The 14,114-nt window shown below is 45.5% G+C and overlaps 1 protein-coding gene across 2 annotated transcripts in view; it reads right to left on the reverse strand.

The window, feature by feature from the left end:
• The window catches only part of ILA (putative protein kinase regulator ILITHYIA), a 147,349-nt gene that overhangs the window by 84,111 nt on the left and 49,124 nt on the right, over nucleotides 1-14,114 (reverse strand). The gene's annotated exons all lie outside the window — the stretch shown is intronic.

The following is a 14,114-nucleotide window of genomic DNA, read 5'->3' on the forward strand; positions in this document are numbered from 1 at the left end:
AAACTATCTAGAACCACTCCTCGTTTAATAAACCTTTTGGTAATTTGCTGTTTTGGGGCCATTTTGAAGAGCTAATCAAGATGTTATGGATTTTCAACTCAACATATAGTGGGGTGGTGAATTCCTTACAAGCTAAAATGTCAACAACTCTAGTGAGTTTTCATATGACTTTTGCGTTATTAGAGCATGAGTCTACTCTCAGTTAAAGGCAAGGCTATCATCTCATTCTAGCAACATCCATTATCGAGCTCTAGTCGCTTTAAAAGGGGGGGTGATATGAAGAAGAAGAAGAAAAAAAAAAAGTAATAAGAAGAAAAGGAAAAAGTAGAACGGGCAATGCTCCTTCTATGGCAAGAAGAGGCATAAAACTACAAGCAGCTAGCGCTTATGCGGAAAAAGTAAAAGAAGAGCAAGGACTCTTTTTTCTCTTCGCTCTCCTCAAATTCCAATGTGGATTATGGTGATGTGACAAAAACCACTATGGCTAAAGAATCAATCTTCTAGCCCTAGTGGTGCTCTCATCCCTCAGACTCTTCAAGCCAAAAAGGGAATGTGGAAGACTGGTGAAGGTGGGGTATGCAAGCCACATCCATATTCAAGTGCTCTACAACCTAAGACTAGCGTTCAATAGACACCAACTCAAGTTTGTGGATTTCAAATCTTGGAGCTGATTTGTCTTTCAAGTTCATGGACCAAGTATAAGACAAAGAGCAATGTTTCCTCCTTATCACTCCTCACATGAGGAGACCCGTTTGGTAGTGCCACTAAAGGCCATGGAGAATCCATGGTCATGACGTGCTTTCCACGGAGCTAGATCCTCACAAGAATCAAGATTCAACTATTTCTATTCTCTATGGTCAAGGATCTCTCTATAGCCAAGGATTGGTAAGATCAACATCGACATCACTATCTTTCTAAGGCACCTTGAAGGTGGCTTGACCAACCATTGCTTGAGTATCCATGGTCCTATCTAATTGTCATTGTTGCATGTATTCTAGTGATACATCATTGTAGTCTTATGAGACATGGCGATGGTTCCTAGGGGCATATTGTTCCTCATCATTGTATATTTTATTGTACTTATTGCCCATGATATGAGAGAGGGTGTTAGCATTTGTATATTTCATGGGCTTTATTGACCTATCCTTCTGTATTTGGGAGGTGTCACAACTCTATAGAAACAGAATTTGTATCTTTTTTCATTAATTTGTCTATATAATGATTTATTAAATTTGTTTCCTTTGCACTAATTAGATATAAAGAAAAGTGCATTGGAGCTGGCCACTGATGAGTGGTCACAGGTTATGGTGGACCCACACAGTGGGTTAGAGAAAAGATAGTTCACACTTCCACCTATATGGCCCGATTGGGCGCCTGTGACCAGAACTCACGCATATCAGGGTTAGACTCGCACACAGGAAGGATTGATGCCTTGAAGTGTGGGCTAGATCCGCCAAAACAGACAGTTACAATCAACAAGATGGCATGATCATGAAATGCTTGTACAATGTGCATGTGTAGGCTGAAAGCTTGAAATGCATATTTCTTTGCATAGGAAAGTCACATGAAGATTCTGATACCGTTTTTGCGATGTACACGGAAAAAGCTTTCATATAACACCCATATTGGGGGGTCCCTAAATTTTAGGAGCCTCGAATTAGCCTAAAAATGCTAGTCCTAAAAAATAGGGATGTCATTCTAAAAATAGTAAATTCTTTACTCTGACTGTGCTTACTAAATTTGGTTGTTTCTATTATTGACAGTATTCCGCCCAAAAAGGAAGGCCATAGAGAAGAGACAAGTGTCAAGACACTTGTCACACAAGTTTCCAAGTGTCCCCCCACCTGTCACATTTCATGACATGTGGCTGGACACTTGTCTTATGCTACTCCACTTTCCCCTTTTGTACTAGCTCTTCCCTCTCTTATAAATAAGAGCTCGAGAAGGAGGTGCTGTAATGAATTTACAAGCTTGCTGTCCTGTAAAACAGCAGTGATAGAAGAGGGAATATGGAGGAATTTGATAATGGAGAAGTGGGGGATGATGATGGGGATGGATGGGACCAGTTTCTGGCTATCTATGGGTGCTGTACATGAGTTTACAGCAAAGAAAAATGATGCTGAATGAAGAAAAACGAGCTCTTATTTATAGGAGAGGGAAGAGCTAGTACAAAAGGGGAAAGTGGAGTAGCACAAGACAAGTGTCCAGCCACATGTCATGAGATGTGACAAGTGGTGGGACACTTGGAAACTTGTGTGACAAGTGTCTTGACACTTGTCTCTTCTCTATGGCCTTCCTTTTTGGGCGGAATACTGTCAATAATAGAAACAACCAAATTTAGTAAGCACAATCAGAGTACAGAATTTACTATTTTTAGAATGACATCCCTATTTTTTAGGACTAGCATTTTTAGGCTAATTCGAGGATCCTAAAATTTAGGGACCCCCCCAATATGGGTGTCATATGAAAGCTTTTTCCATGTACATCGCAAAAACGGTATCAGAATCTTCATGTGACTTTCCTACGCAAAGAAATGTGCATTTCAAGCTTTCAGCCCACACATGCACATTGTACAAGCATTTCATGATCATGCCATCTTGTTGATTGTAACTGTCTGTTCTGGCCGATCTAGCCCACACTTCAAGGCATCAATCCTTCCTGTGTGCGAGTCTAACCCTAATATGCGTGAGTTCTGGTCACAGGCGCCCAATCGAGCCATATAGGTGGAAGTGTGAACTATCTTTTCTCTAACCCACCGCGTGGGTCCACCATAACCTGTGACCACTCATCAGTGGCCAGCTCCAATGTACTTTTCTTTATATCTAATTAGTGCAAAGGAAACAAATTTAATACATCATTATATAGACAAATTAATAAAAAACGATACAAATTCTGTTTCTATAGAGTTGTGGCAGCCCTGACATGTGGCTGGACACTTGTCTTGTGCTACTCCACTTTCCCCTTTTGTACTAGCTCTTCCCTCTCTTATAAATAAGAGCTCGTTTTTCTTCATTCAGCATCATTTTTCTTAGCTGTAAACTCATGTACAGCACCCACAGATAGCCAGAAACTGGCCCCATCCATCCCCATCATCATCCCCCACTTCTCCATTATCAAATTCCTCAATATTCCCTCTTCTATCACTGCTGTTTTACAGGACAGCAAGCCTGTAAATTCATTACAGCACCTCCTTCTTGAGCTCTTTCTTCCATTTTAGCAACAAGAAGCAAGCCCTATCCATGTACTGCTAATCAACGATGAAGAAAGGCTGATTTCCCCTCTTTCTTCTCTTATACTATAAAGAAATCAGTTCTTATCATTGCAAAATAGATAATGCATGTGTGTTTGTACATCTTTGCATGATCTTGTGAGAGTGAGAATTACTTCTCCTCACTCTCAGGTTGATTGTAACTGAGCTCTTCCCTAAGGGACTTGGGTTGAGCAGAAATACATTTGGGCGGGGAGGGGGGGGGGGGGGGGAGGGGGGGGTTGGGTTGGTTTGTTTTGGGGGGTTGCCCATCTTCAACCCTCAATCTTGTCTCCATTACTTTTACATTTTCATGGCTGTAATTTTGTGAGTAATTTTCATTTTCAACTTTAAGTGTTCACTCTCTTTTATATTAAATCTCGAAACAAGCGAATATCATAATTGTTAAGCATACTACGTTGTTCGGGGCGTTTACAGGAGGGAGCCTGAATGGGCAGTTGGGCAGCTGTTCCTAGCCAACTTGATTCTCTTAAGCCTCATTCTTTGGCCTTTACACTCTCATGAGTATTGCAACATTGCACACCCATACTTGTGGTCTGCTGCCATTGCCCATATGGTTTGTACGCACTGTTCCCATGCTTCGGTGTACGGATTTCATGGCTTGTTTCTTCATTCTCCCAGTTCATGTGTTCTTGTTTCTCTTGTTCATTCATTCAGTGTTCAGCAATTGATTTTTGTTGCTTCTGGTGCATATCTCATTCTCAAACTTTTGACCCACCATATTGTTACTGCCCTTTGGTTTACTACTATCAACAGTGGTTATTTAATTGTTGTTTGCAGCCTACATCACTGCCATAAAATGCTTTGAGATTGGTTGCTCCTATTATTTTGCTTTACTCCTGTGATCATGCTTTGATTAGGATACGATATTAGTACGGAAAAAAAATAACTTGATTATTTTGGACTAAAGATAATAGAATAAATAGTTCAAGTCTAAATAGCAATGCTATTAGAGTATATAAGATGAGTACTTGAGGGTAACATGCCAAAATCTAATGTTGCGTGTGCAACATGCGCTACTGCTACCTACAACTTATAACTACATAGATGGGAGTGGATACATCATACATGCATGATCATACAAATAAGAGAAGTGTGGGCTTGAGAGAGAGAAGGTTGAGAGATTGTTTGAATATCAAATAACCTAATCTCATGGGAGAATCATATTAATATAAGGAGCATTTAGCTCGTCCCAAAGTGCAATTCAAATGGGAAAGATGTAGCCATTAAGTTGGTACCTTATGGTACTAATATGTAAGTTACAGTACCTATAGTATGGTATAGTATCAAACCTTTCGTATGTGGTACTAGTGCAACTATGGTTGAGAGAGGAAGAGGCTAGAGAGAGAGAGAGAGAGAAAGAGGAGAGGCTTGAGAGAAAAACAGGAGGTGTGTTCTTACTCGGTTGCCACTTCGTTTTAATCAATCTTTTTTGCAGTCGAATCAGTTTTTTGGAATATGTTCAGCAATTGATCGCTCCCTTTAGCTTGAAGGTCCTATCTGGAGGGAGAGATGCATGGGTTGTTTTTGGGGACAATGCCCGACAATTATCCCGTCACTATGGTATTCAGCAGGCTTCCTCTTTACTTGCTGAATTGCAGAATGCCCAATCTTTATTGGCCCACTCCTTGTCTTTAAGTCAATCAGGGGATTCTAATGATGAATTGATCACGTGCATTGAATGGTTGAAAGGCAGGGTTCATTCTCTTCAAGAACAAGAATATGCAAAATACAAATTGTTGGCCAGAGCAGAAGCTTTATATGATAATAACTGCCAATCCCATTAGTTCTTTGCTCGCCCGCACCAGAAATATGCTAGGGAAAATATTATGCGCTTAATGGATGAACAGGGTGTTATGGTGACAGATCCGGCCTCCATCATTCGTATGTGTGTCGACTTTTATAAGTCCTTGTTGGGTCCGCAAGAGAATTCTTTTGATGCTATCCTCTCCGCTCGCCGCTATATTTGCAAGTTGGTAAGCAACCAGGTCAAACCAGAATAAGTGGACTTAATGGAGGCAGATATTTCAAAAGATGAAGTGGAAGAAGTGCTAACCCATCTACCCCGAAGGAAAAGCCCTGGCTGGGATGGGCTTCCTAATGAGTTGTTTTCAGCTCATGTGCAGCAGCTTAAAGACCCATTGACTCGTCTGTGCCAGCAAGTGTGGAACTCTGGTACCATGCCATTCGATTGGAAGATTGCTGTCATTCCGTTGTTGCCCAAGGTTTCCTCCCCTACCTCTTTGAAACAATGGAGACCTATTTCCGTTATAGGTTTGTTATATGAAATTTTCTCCAAAATCATTGCAAAGAGATCGCAGAAAGTTTTTCCGCACCTGGTTTATCCACGTCAATATGGTTTTATTAAAGGTCGGAATATCATGTATAACATCTTAAATGTTCAACTGGGAATTGACTATGCTAAAGCTTCAGGACAGCAAATAGTAATGCTTCAGCTCGATATTGAGAAGGCATTTGACCATGTTAGCTGACCTTTTTTGCGGCATATTGTCTACAATGGGATTTGGCCCTCACATGGTTTCTCTTGTTGGCACTATTGGTCAGGGAGCTATAGCTCGTATTGCTCTTAATGGAGGGATCATGGAAGAAATTGCCTTATCTTGATCTCTTAGGCAAGGCTGCCCTCTCAGCCCTTTGCTGTTTGCTTTGGTCACTCACCTGATGCTCTCATTGTTGGACAAGTTGGCTGATCAAGGCAAGATAGTTGGCTTGACTCTTCCCAGTGGTACTCAACTTGTAGATCAATCTTTGGCAGATAATTCTTTTATGTTCCTTAAGACTGATTGCACTAATGTTAATGCGGCAATGGTAGCATGGAATCTTTTTGCTTTGGCATCTGGTCTTCATATTAATACGCAAAAATCTATACTTCTATACGGAAACTGATCAATAGGCCTTGGGCTAGCATGGAATTGTGATCACAGGTAGCACCCCAGGTACTGGAAATCTCAAGGCTGGCCTTTACATGTCAGACTAAAAGTTGCTCAAAGTATTATGATCAGTATGATATCGTTCTTTTTGCCACTCCTTCCCTGGACTAAGAAGTTTCTTTTGGAACTTGTTCAGCCTATCAGGTTTATGTTGTGGAAAAAGAAGGGGAATCGGTTGGGTCAGGTTTGGATTTCATGGCACCATGTGACTATCCCTAAACGAATGGGGAAAGCAGCCCTGTTGGATGTTAATTTGCATATGAAAGCCTTGAGGTTGGCCCTTTTGCAGGCGTTATGTGTACAAAGTCATCCTTGGTTGGACATGCAAAATTTTTCATTGGAAAGACTGGCATCTCTCATGGTAATACGGTTATTTGTGCCTCTTAGTGGCATGTGCTCAACTCCTCAAGGCCAATTAAGACCACCCAATCTTTTCTCCTTTCTCATTTGATTGCATCCTGGCAAGAGATCTTACGTTTTTCAATTTGGCGCCCTCTTGAGACTCGCAAGGAGGCGAATTCACTATAAGGAGAGGTCTTAGCCTCCTCCAAGTTGTTGGATTGGCCGGACAAAGATTTGCATAGACTCAAGTTTAATCGGATGACTTGTTTAGGGTTGCAGACAGTTTTTGATGGTGTTATTCCTGGGCAGTCCTGTCTTTACTCATTTCAGCGTATTCGTCAACACTTTCGGGTACCCCATGGATATTGTGATATCTGGTCATCCATACAAGTCACACTTCAGAGGTTTTCTCCTTTACCAGTGCTACAGCCATTGTATCCATGGCATGACTGGAAGTTTGTGATTCCAGATGATTTTGAGAAGAGGTCTGCTAACCAGATATACCATCAGATGGTGAAGGCCAAGAGATAGGTCACTACAAAGGTGAATAAATTATGGCATATTAGGGATGGCAAAAAGAAGTGACAAGAAAGATTCCTTCAGCTTTGGAAGTCTAAGGTTCCCTCAGGGGAAAGTCTTCTTGTGGAGACTGCTGATTGGTAGTCTTCCAACTAGAGAGGTGTTGCGTGTCCGAAAGATCTCTGCTGGTCATTGTGTATTTTGCACTACATGTGATGAAACATTGCTTCATCTTTTTGCCTCTTGTCCACTAGCGCGACAGATCTGGTGTTTTATTTCTCGCGTCTAGCTCTCGACGACTTAGCTCCGGATAACAGCCCGGTCATGGATTATGGGAAAGCTGCCCTTTGTGCCTTCTTTGCATTCTGATTATTCCTACCTGTTCCAGCTCCTTAGATGCACTGCCTTGTGGCATATTTGGCGAACTCGAAATGCCTTTCTTTTTTATTCAGTCTTGGGCATCAATGGTCATGTGGCCCATATTCGAGGTTTAGTGCTATGGCAGATTTCTTCTATGATATCAGCTGACCTGGTTCTTCCTGACATTGCTGCCCACTGGCTGGCCATTGTTCGCTCTACACCAGCAGTGTGATTTTCTCTTTGTGACATAGTCCTAATAGTCTTTCGTCACTTTCTTTGACGACCTGACGGTCTGATGCAACAGAATGTAAACACACAGAGAGAGAGAGAGAGAGAGATGGTCTGATGTAAGGATCGATGACGGGCTGCTGCTCCCGCGCCGTGCCGCCCTGCCATCGCTAGGTCTGGCGCGACCTGCGGGCGCGTTTTCCTGCGCCGCCGCCGCCTGCAAAACCCTACCTGTCGCCACCCCGCGTTTGCCTCAGGCGCGTCGTCGCCCCTGTTCGCCAGGGGTTCGAGTTCGTCACCACCATCGCGGCCTGCGTCTCTGCCTCTTTTGACCAGCCACGCCTGCGCCCTGTGCTGCGGGCGTCATCCCTGGTGCCGTCGTCAGGCAGTCCTGCTCCTGGAGCCGGCGGGAGCAGTCGCCCTGCCCCTGGAGCTCGCATCTTCTGTTCCGGCCGCCCTCTCAACGCCCAGCTGCCCTCTCGCTGCTGCCCTATTCAGGATAGCATCCTCCTAACGCCCTGTTCCCGGACGCTGCCGACGGACCCCTAACCGACATCCCAGCCTGTCCCGTCCTGCTGTGGAGACCGCCCGGCCTGTGTTTTGCCTGTCTGCCCCTGCACGGAGACAGGTAAACCTCGGTTTTCATTAGCTCTCCTTGCTGAGTGCACCCCTGGACAGCGCCTCGGTACAGGAAAAAGGGAAAGCGAGAGAAACGGCAAAACAGAGGGTCAGTCCTCATTCGAGAGCAAATCATCATCTACGATGGCTGGTTTGGATCTGGACTTCATAGATCAAACAGTGGCAGCACTGGGCCCGGATTCTGATGCGGAGGAACCCGAGGATATGGTTCCATGCAATGAAGAGATGCCCCCTGGTCCTGACATCCAGCCTGCGGGGAAACGTACCAAGCATGCTTCGGAAGAGATAGGCGTTTCTCAGGATCGGTCCTATGCCCAGGTTGCTTCGGATTCGGTGGACTCTCAGGAAGTGGACTGGGAACACTTGCTGGAATTTGCAAACACTTTGCTGGGCGATTATGTTCAACATAATCAGGAAGCCTTTTCCGACTCTGCACCTGACGATGTGCTGGATGCCACCGTGGACCCAAAAACGGTCCTACGCTCCTTTTCGGTATTCTATGATCGTGCTGTGATACTTTTCTTCACTGGTCGAATCCCGTTGCTTTCCCGTATTCGCCAGTGGTTGCAACATCTGCTGCAAGGGGACTGTGTTGAAGAGATTTTTATTGGCTCCCGGGGTTTTTTTGAGGTCCTGTTGAAATCAGAGACGCACCGTGCTGCTCTCCTGTCGAAACTGCCTTTGTTTTTTGAACGCCGATTGGTTCATGTGGTTCCATGGCGTCCAATGGCAGATTTTCAGCGTCTGCTGCAACGTGAATGCCCGGTCTGGGTCGAGGTGGAAAACTGTCCGGCTGTTTATTGGCCGCTATTGAAGGATGCTATGGCCGCTGTGGGCATTGTTTTGGTCCCTCCCAGTCTCCGGGCTGTGAATCGCAACCGCTTGTGTATGCTATGGGACACTGCAAGAAAAAGGCCTGCCTGGTTACGCCTCAATTGCCCTGGCATGCACCCTTTACACTTTCGATTGAAATGGGGCAATTTTGCAGGGCATTGCTTCTCCTGTGGACAATTGGGGCACTTTATGGCCGAGTGCCCGGAACAGCAACACACTTCCCATAATGGCCATGCTGTGCCGCCCATGGAGGAGATGGTGTGTGATGCTCCATCACTGGATGCTACTCATCAGCCCCAAGCTTTGGCCAAAGGTAAACAACAGGTTGCGGGTCTGGATTCTAGCGCCAATAATTGGGTGGAAGTAGGTGCAAAAAAAGGCAACAGGGTTGTTGCGGCCATGCAGAACAATGTGCCTACTACATCTCAAGATTCCATGCGTACATACATGCGAAGGAAGGAAATGCAGTCGGCTGAGCGCTCGGCTCCTGCTATGGTTTCCTCTGGCCCCCGTTATCAGTCCGCCAGGAAAATGTCTTCGGATCGTTCTAAGGGTCCCTCTGCGAAGCTCGCATTTGATACCAAAGGTAATGTCATTACCCCGTGGGACCGTCGTTATCCCCGGTCCATCCCAAAGCCAGCAGATATGCCGTCTACTTCCAAATCTGGTCCGCAAAACTCTTTTGCAGTGTTGGCAGATTTCTTGGACGAGGGAGTCCTGGACATGCTCGCTGACAAAGTCCAATCGAGGCAAGCAGTGCCTCGCACCTGATTTTGCTTGGAGTATACATGAAAATCGCCACGTGGAATGTGCGTGGAATTTGTTCTCGCCACAAGCAACATGCTATGTGGACTGTGTTGCATGAAAATCAGTGGGATGTCCTGTGCGCTGTTGAGCACAAGAGTCACGATGAAGCCGGAAAAGTAGTAGATTGCCAGGGCTTTAGACTGTTTTATGCTGGGTCACAGGCCATGCATTATTCGGGTGTGCTCATGATTGTCCATGACAAATATCAGCCTGTTCTGATTAAAAATGATGTTCATGGCCGTTTTTTGGTGATTGAAATTATATTCGAAGGCGAAATCTTATGGCTACTTGGCCTCTATGCTCCGAATGATTCCATATCTCGTCGGGCGCTTTGGCAAACTTTGCAGGCCTCCTTGGCGCTTGGTAGACGGGGCTTCTTCATGGGGGATTTCAATATGTGTGTGGATTCCTCCCAGTCCACATCGGAGCATTCGGTGATGGATACGCCGGAAAGTCGTATGTGGCAGGCGTTGGCTCTTGATGTCCTCAAGCAAGATCTCTGGTCCTGGTTACACCCGTCCTCTACAGGGTTTACTTTCCACTCTGCCCAGTATGCAACAACATGGTCGAGATTGGATCGTATATATATCATGCAGAATGATGATTTTCTTCCTGAGCTGCTCGAAATAAAAGTATTGCAGCAATATGCCCTGTCGGACCATTTCCCTCTGCAGCTTGAGCTGCTTGCACAACCCATTGCCCCGTTCAAGCAATTTCTAGAGAGACTCCCTTTGCGTTTCAATTCGTCTTACCTGAAGCATGCCCTCTTTCAGGGCTATGTGCAGCAATTGATCGACAGATTTCTCTTCGACTTCTCTTCTCAAGGCACTGCGTCATTTGACCGATTGCTCGCTAATGTGCAGCGGGTTGCGCGGCAGTATGGGATCCACCATGCCTCTCTTTGTCGGCAGCGTCGCAAGGCAGCTGAGGACATGCTGGCTTTGGTTCGTTCTTTGCTAGGGGACACTCCGGATGATGCCTTTCTGCTCGCACTGGCCATGCGACTGGCGGATCTTATTAAAGAATTCCAATTGAAATCATATCAGCAGGCCAAACTGCAACATCTGACAGAGACGTTGCAAGATAATGCATGTCAAACCCATAAGTTCTTTCGAGCTCTTCACGCCTCTCCTGCTAGAGAAAATATGACCAGACTTGAGGATGCAGAAGGTCACCTTATCATGGATCCGCAGACTATTGTGCAGATGTGCAGGAATTATTTCCGTGACCTTCTCGGCACCACTTCTCCACCCTCAGATCAAATCACTCAGGCCCGTTCGGATTTTTATGACCTGGTCCGCAATCAGATACAGCAGCACATGCAAGCTATTATGGAGTCGGATATTGGCGAGGCAGAGGTTATGGACGTCTTGTTACATTTGCCCAAGGATAAAAGCCCGGGTTGGGATGGTCTCACCAATGAGTTCTTCGAAGCTTTTGCTACCCAACTGGCGAAACCATTGCAGGCCTTGTTTCAGCAGGTGTGGCAAACCGGGATCATGCCTTCCTCATGGAAAGAAGGCCTTATTAAACTGTTTCCAAAAGTTCCTTCGCCATCTACGTTGACACAGTGGCGCCCCATTTCTTTGATGGGTTCAATGTACAAAATCTTTTCCAAAATAATGGCGAATCGGCTTCATAAGCATCTCCCGGCCATTGTGCATCCTCTACAGTATGGTTTCATTAAGGGCCGCAATATTCTGCACAATGTATTGAATGCTCAACTAGCTATTGATTATGCAAGGCATTCTAACCAGGAGGTAGTACTGATTCAATTGGACCTGGAAAAGGCTTTCGACTATCTGGATTGGTCTTTCGTCGCTGAACTTATGTCGGCTATGGGCTTTGGTCCCCGGATGTCTCGTCTAATCTACACCGTTAGCGCTGCGGCATCTTCGCGAGTCATGCTGAACGGAGGCGTTACTGAGCCATTTGTACTTGCCCGCTCCGTCAGACAAGGATGCCCTTTGAGCCCGCTATTCTTTGCCCTCGCGACACATCCAGTTCTTTCCATGTTATCCCATATGGTAGCCTCTTCTCAGTTGGCCGGTCTGTCGCTTCCTTCAGGCCAGCACTTCATTAGCCAATCCCTGGCAGATGATACTTTTATGATTTTGCGGGCGGACAAGGACAACCTCAAGCGCGCATTGGATGTTTGGGGCATCTTTGGGCAAGCCTCCGGCCTTCGCATCAATGCGCTCAAATCAGCCATTCTCAGCTGCACGGAGTCGGATTTGCAGTCCTTAGACTGGCAGGGTCTGGTTGTTCCTCGTGGCTCCATTGTCAGGCACCTTGGGTATCCTTTGGGTGTCGACGTTCCACCAAAGCAGCTTCTGCAGTGGATTTCTCAGAAAATGGTGGCCAAGTTTATGTATTGGAAATCTCAAGCCTGGCCCTTCCATATTCGTCTCAAAGTGGCCCAGACAATTATGCTGCCAATGCTGACATATTTTTTGCCATTATTGCCCTGGACTACTACCACTCTCAATGCTCTTACTCAGTCTATTCGCTTCATGCTATGGAAGAAGGACTCATTGCATGCAGGTATTTCCTGGATTTCGTGGTCGCATGCCTGCACCCCTAAACGCATGGGTGGCGGAGCTATTTTAGATGCCCAAATTCACATGCAGGCACTCCGTTGGTCTCTCTTCCGCGCCATGTGTTCGGATCATCATCCATGGGTCGATATAGCCCGTTATCTCCTTGAGAGCCATGGGCTTCTACATGGCAATACCCAAATCCGGACTTCTTGGTGGCATGTTCTTAATGCTGATTCGAGGTTCTCCAGTTCCTCTTCGTCGCTGCTCAATCATTTGGTATTTTCCTGGAAACGGGTCCTTCTAAAGGCTCAGTGGCATCCAGCGGAGGATCGCTTGACTACGAATTCTTTTCAATTGGAATTATTGGCAGTCTCGCGTTTACTTGCATGGGAAGGCAAAAATGAGCTTAGACCACAATTCAACCGGATGGCTCGTTTGGGCTTGTCTTCGGTCGCGGATGCCACCCTTGCTAGTCGCAATGTGCTTATCTCATTTCGTACAGCCAGGAGGCTTTACAGGATTCCGCGGGGATATAGGCCTTTATGGGAACAGCTTTTGCGGATGCTCCAGAGCAGACAACCCTTTCCTGCCCTTGCTTCAGATCATCCCTGGCAGGATTGGGACCTACAAGGCCGGCTGCCTTTAAGCAAAGCTTCTGCTAATCAAGTTTATCATATTCTGATCAAAGATCAACAATGGTTACTTACCAAAGCCAATGCTTTATGGGGCCTACGAAAATCCCGGTCCTGGTGGAGGGCAACTGTGATGGAGGGCTGGTTGAACAAGACCCCCTTCAAATGTAAAGTATTTCTTTGGAGAGTGATGATTGGTGGTCTTCCGCTTGCGTCGGCTCTTTCCAAGCGACGAATTTCCAATGGCAACTGTTTCTTTTGCACCACTGCGGTGGAATCAGCCCGCCACAGATTTATTTCTTGCCCTGTCGCAAAAAAAATCTGGTTCTTTTTGTCGGCTGTTTGGCAAGGAGCGGTTGGAGTCACGCTGCGCCCCTTTGATTGGGTTTTCGGGCAGCCCAAATACCCCACTCCTGCACAGCCACATATGAAGCTCATGTATCATTTTCTTCGATATTGGGGCTGTTGGCATAACTGGACAATTAGGAATGCTTTTCTTTTTGACTCCGCCTATAATGTTCAGCGACATATTGCGAGGCTTAAGGGCCTTTTGTATTGGCAGTTAGATCTTCTCCGGCATTCTGATTTGCTCTCTAGGGAGGACTTCCGTCCCTGGCTTATGGCTATTTCATCTGCCCCCTTGCCATAACTTTGTAACATGTAGCACTTAGCCCCTCTTTACATGATGGCCTGGATTGGCGTCATGTATCTTGTAATCAAGTTATCTTGTACCTTTTTTCGTAATTAATACAATTACCTTTTACGAAAAAAAAAAAAAAGATGGTCTGATGTAACAGAAAGTAAGAGAAAAAAGAGGGTGTGAGAAACTTGTGAGAGAGAGAGAGAGAGAGAGAGCGGCTTGGGGGAGAAATAAGAAAGAAAGAAGAAAAAAAAAAAGAAAGGAGAAAGAAAAAAAGAAAGTTGTAGACTTGAAGGAGAGTGGCCAAAAAGTGCCTATTTTTTCGTACTCAATCATACGGATACATACCGTACT

This window comes from Lygodium microphyllum, chromosome 2, assembly GCF_053477565.2.
Source record: "Lygodium microphyllum isolate KBCC chromosome 2, Lygodium_microphyllum_v1.1.10, whole genome shotgun sequence".
NCBI classification, from domain to species: domain Eukaryota; kingdom Viridiplantae; phylum Streptophyta; class Polypodiopsida; order Schizaeales; family Lygodiaceae; genus Lygodium; species Lygodium microphyllum.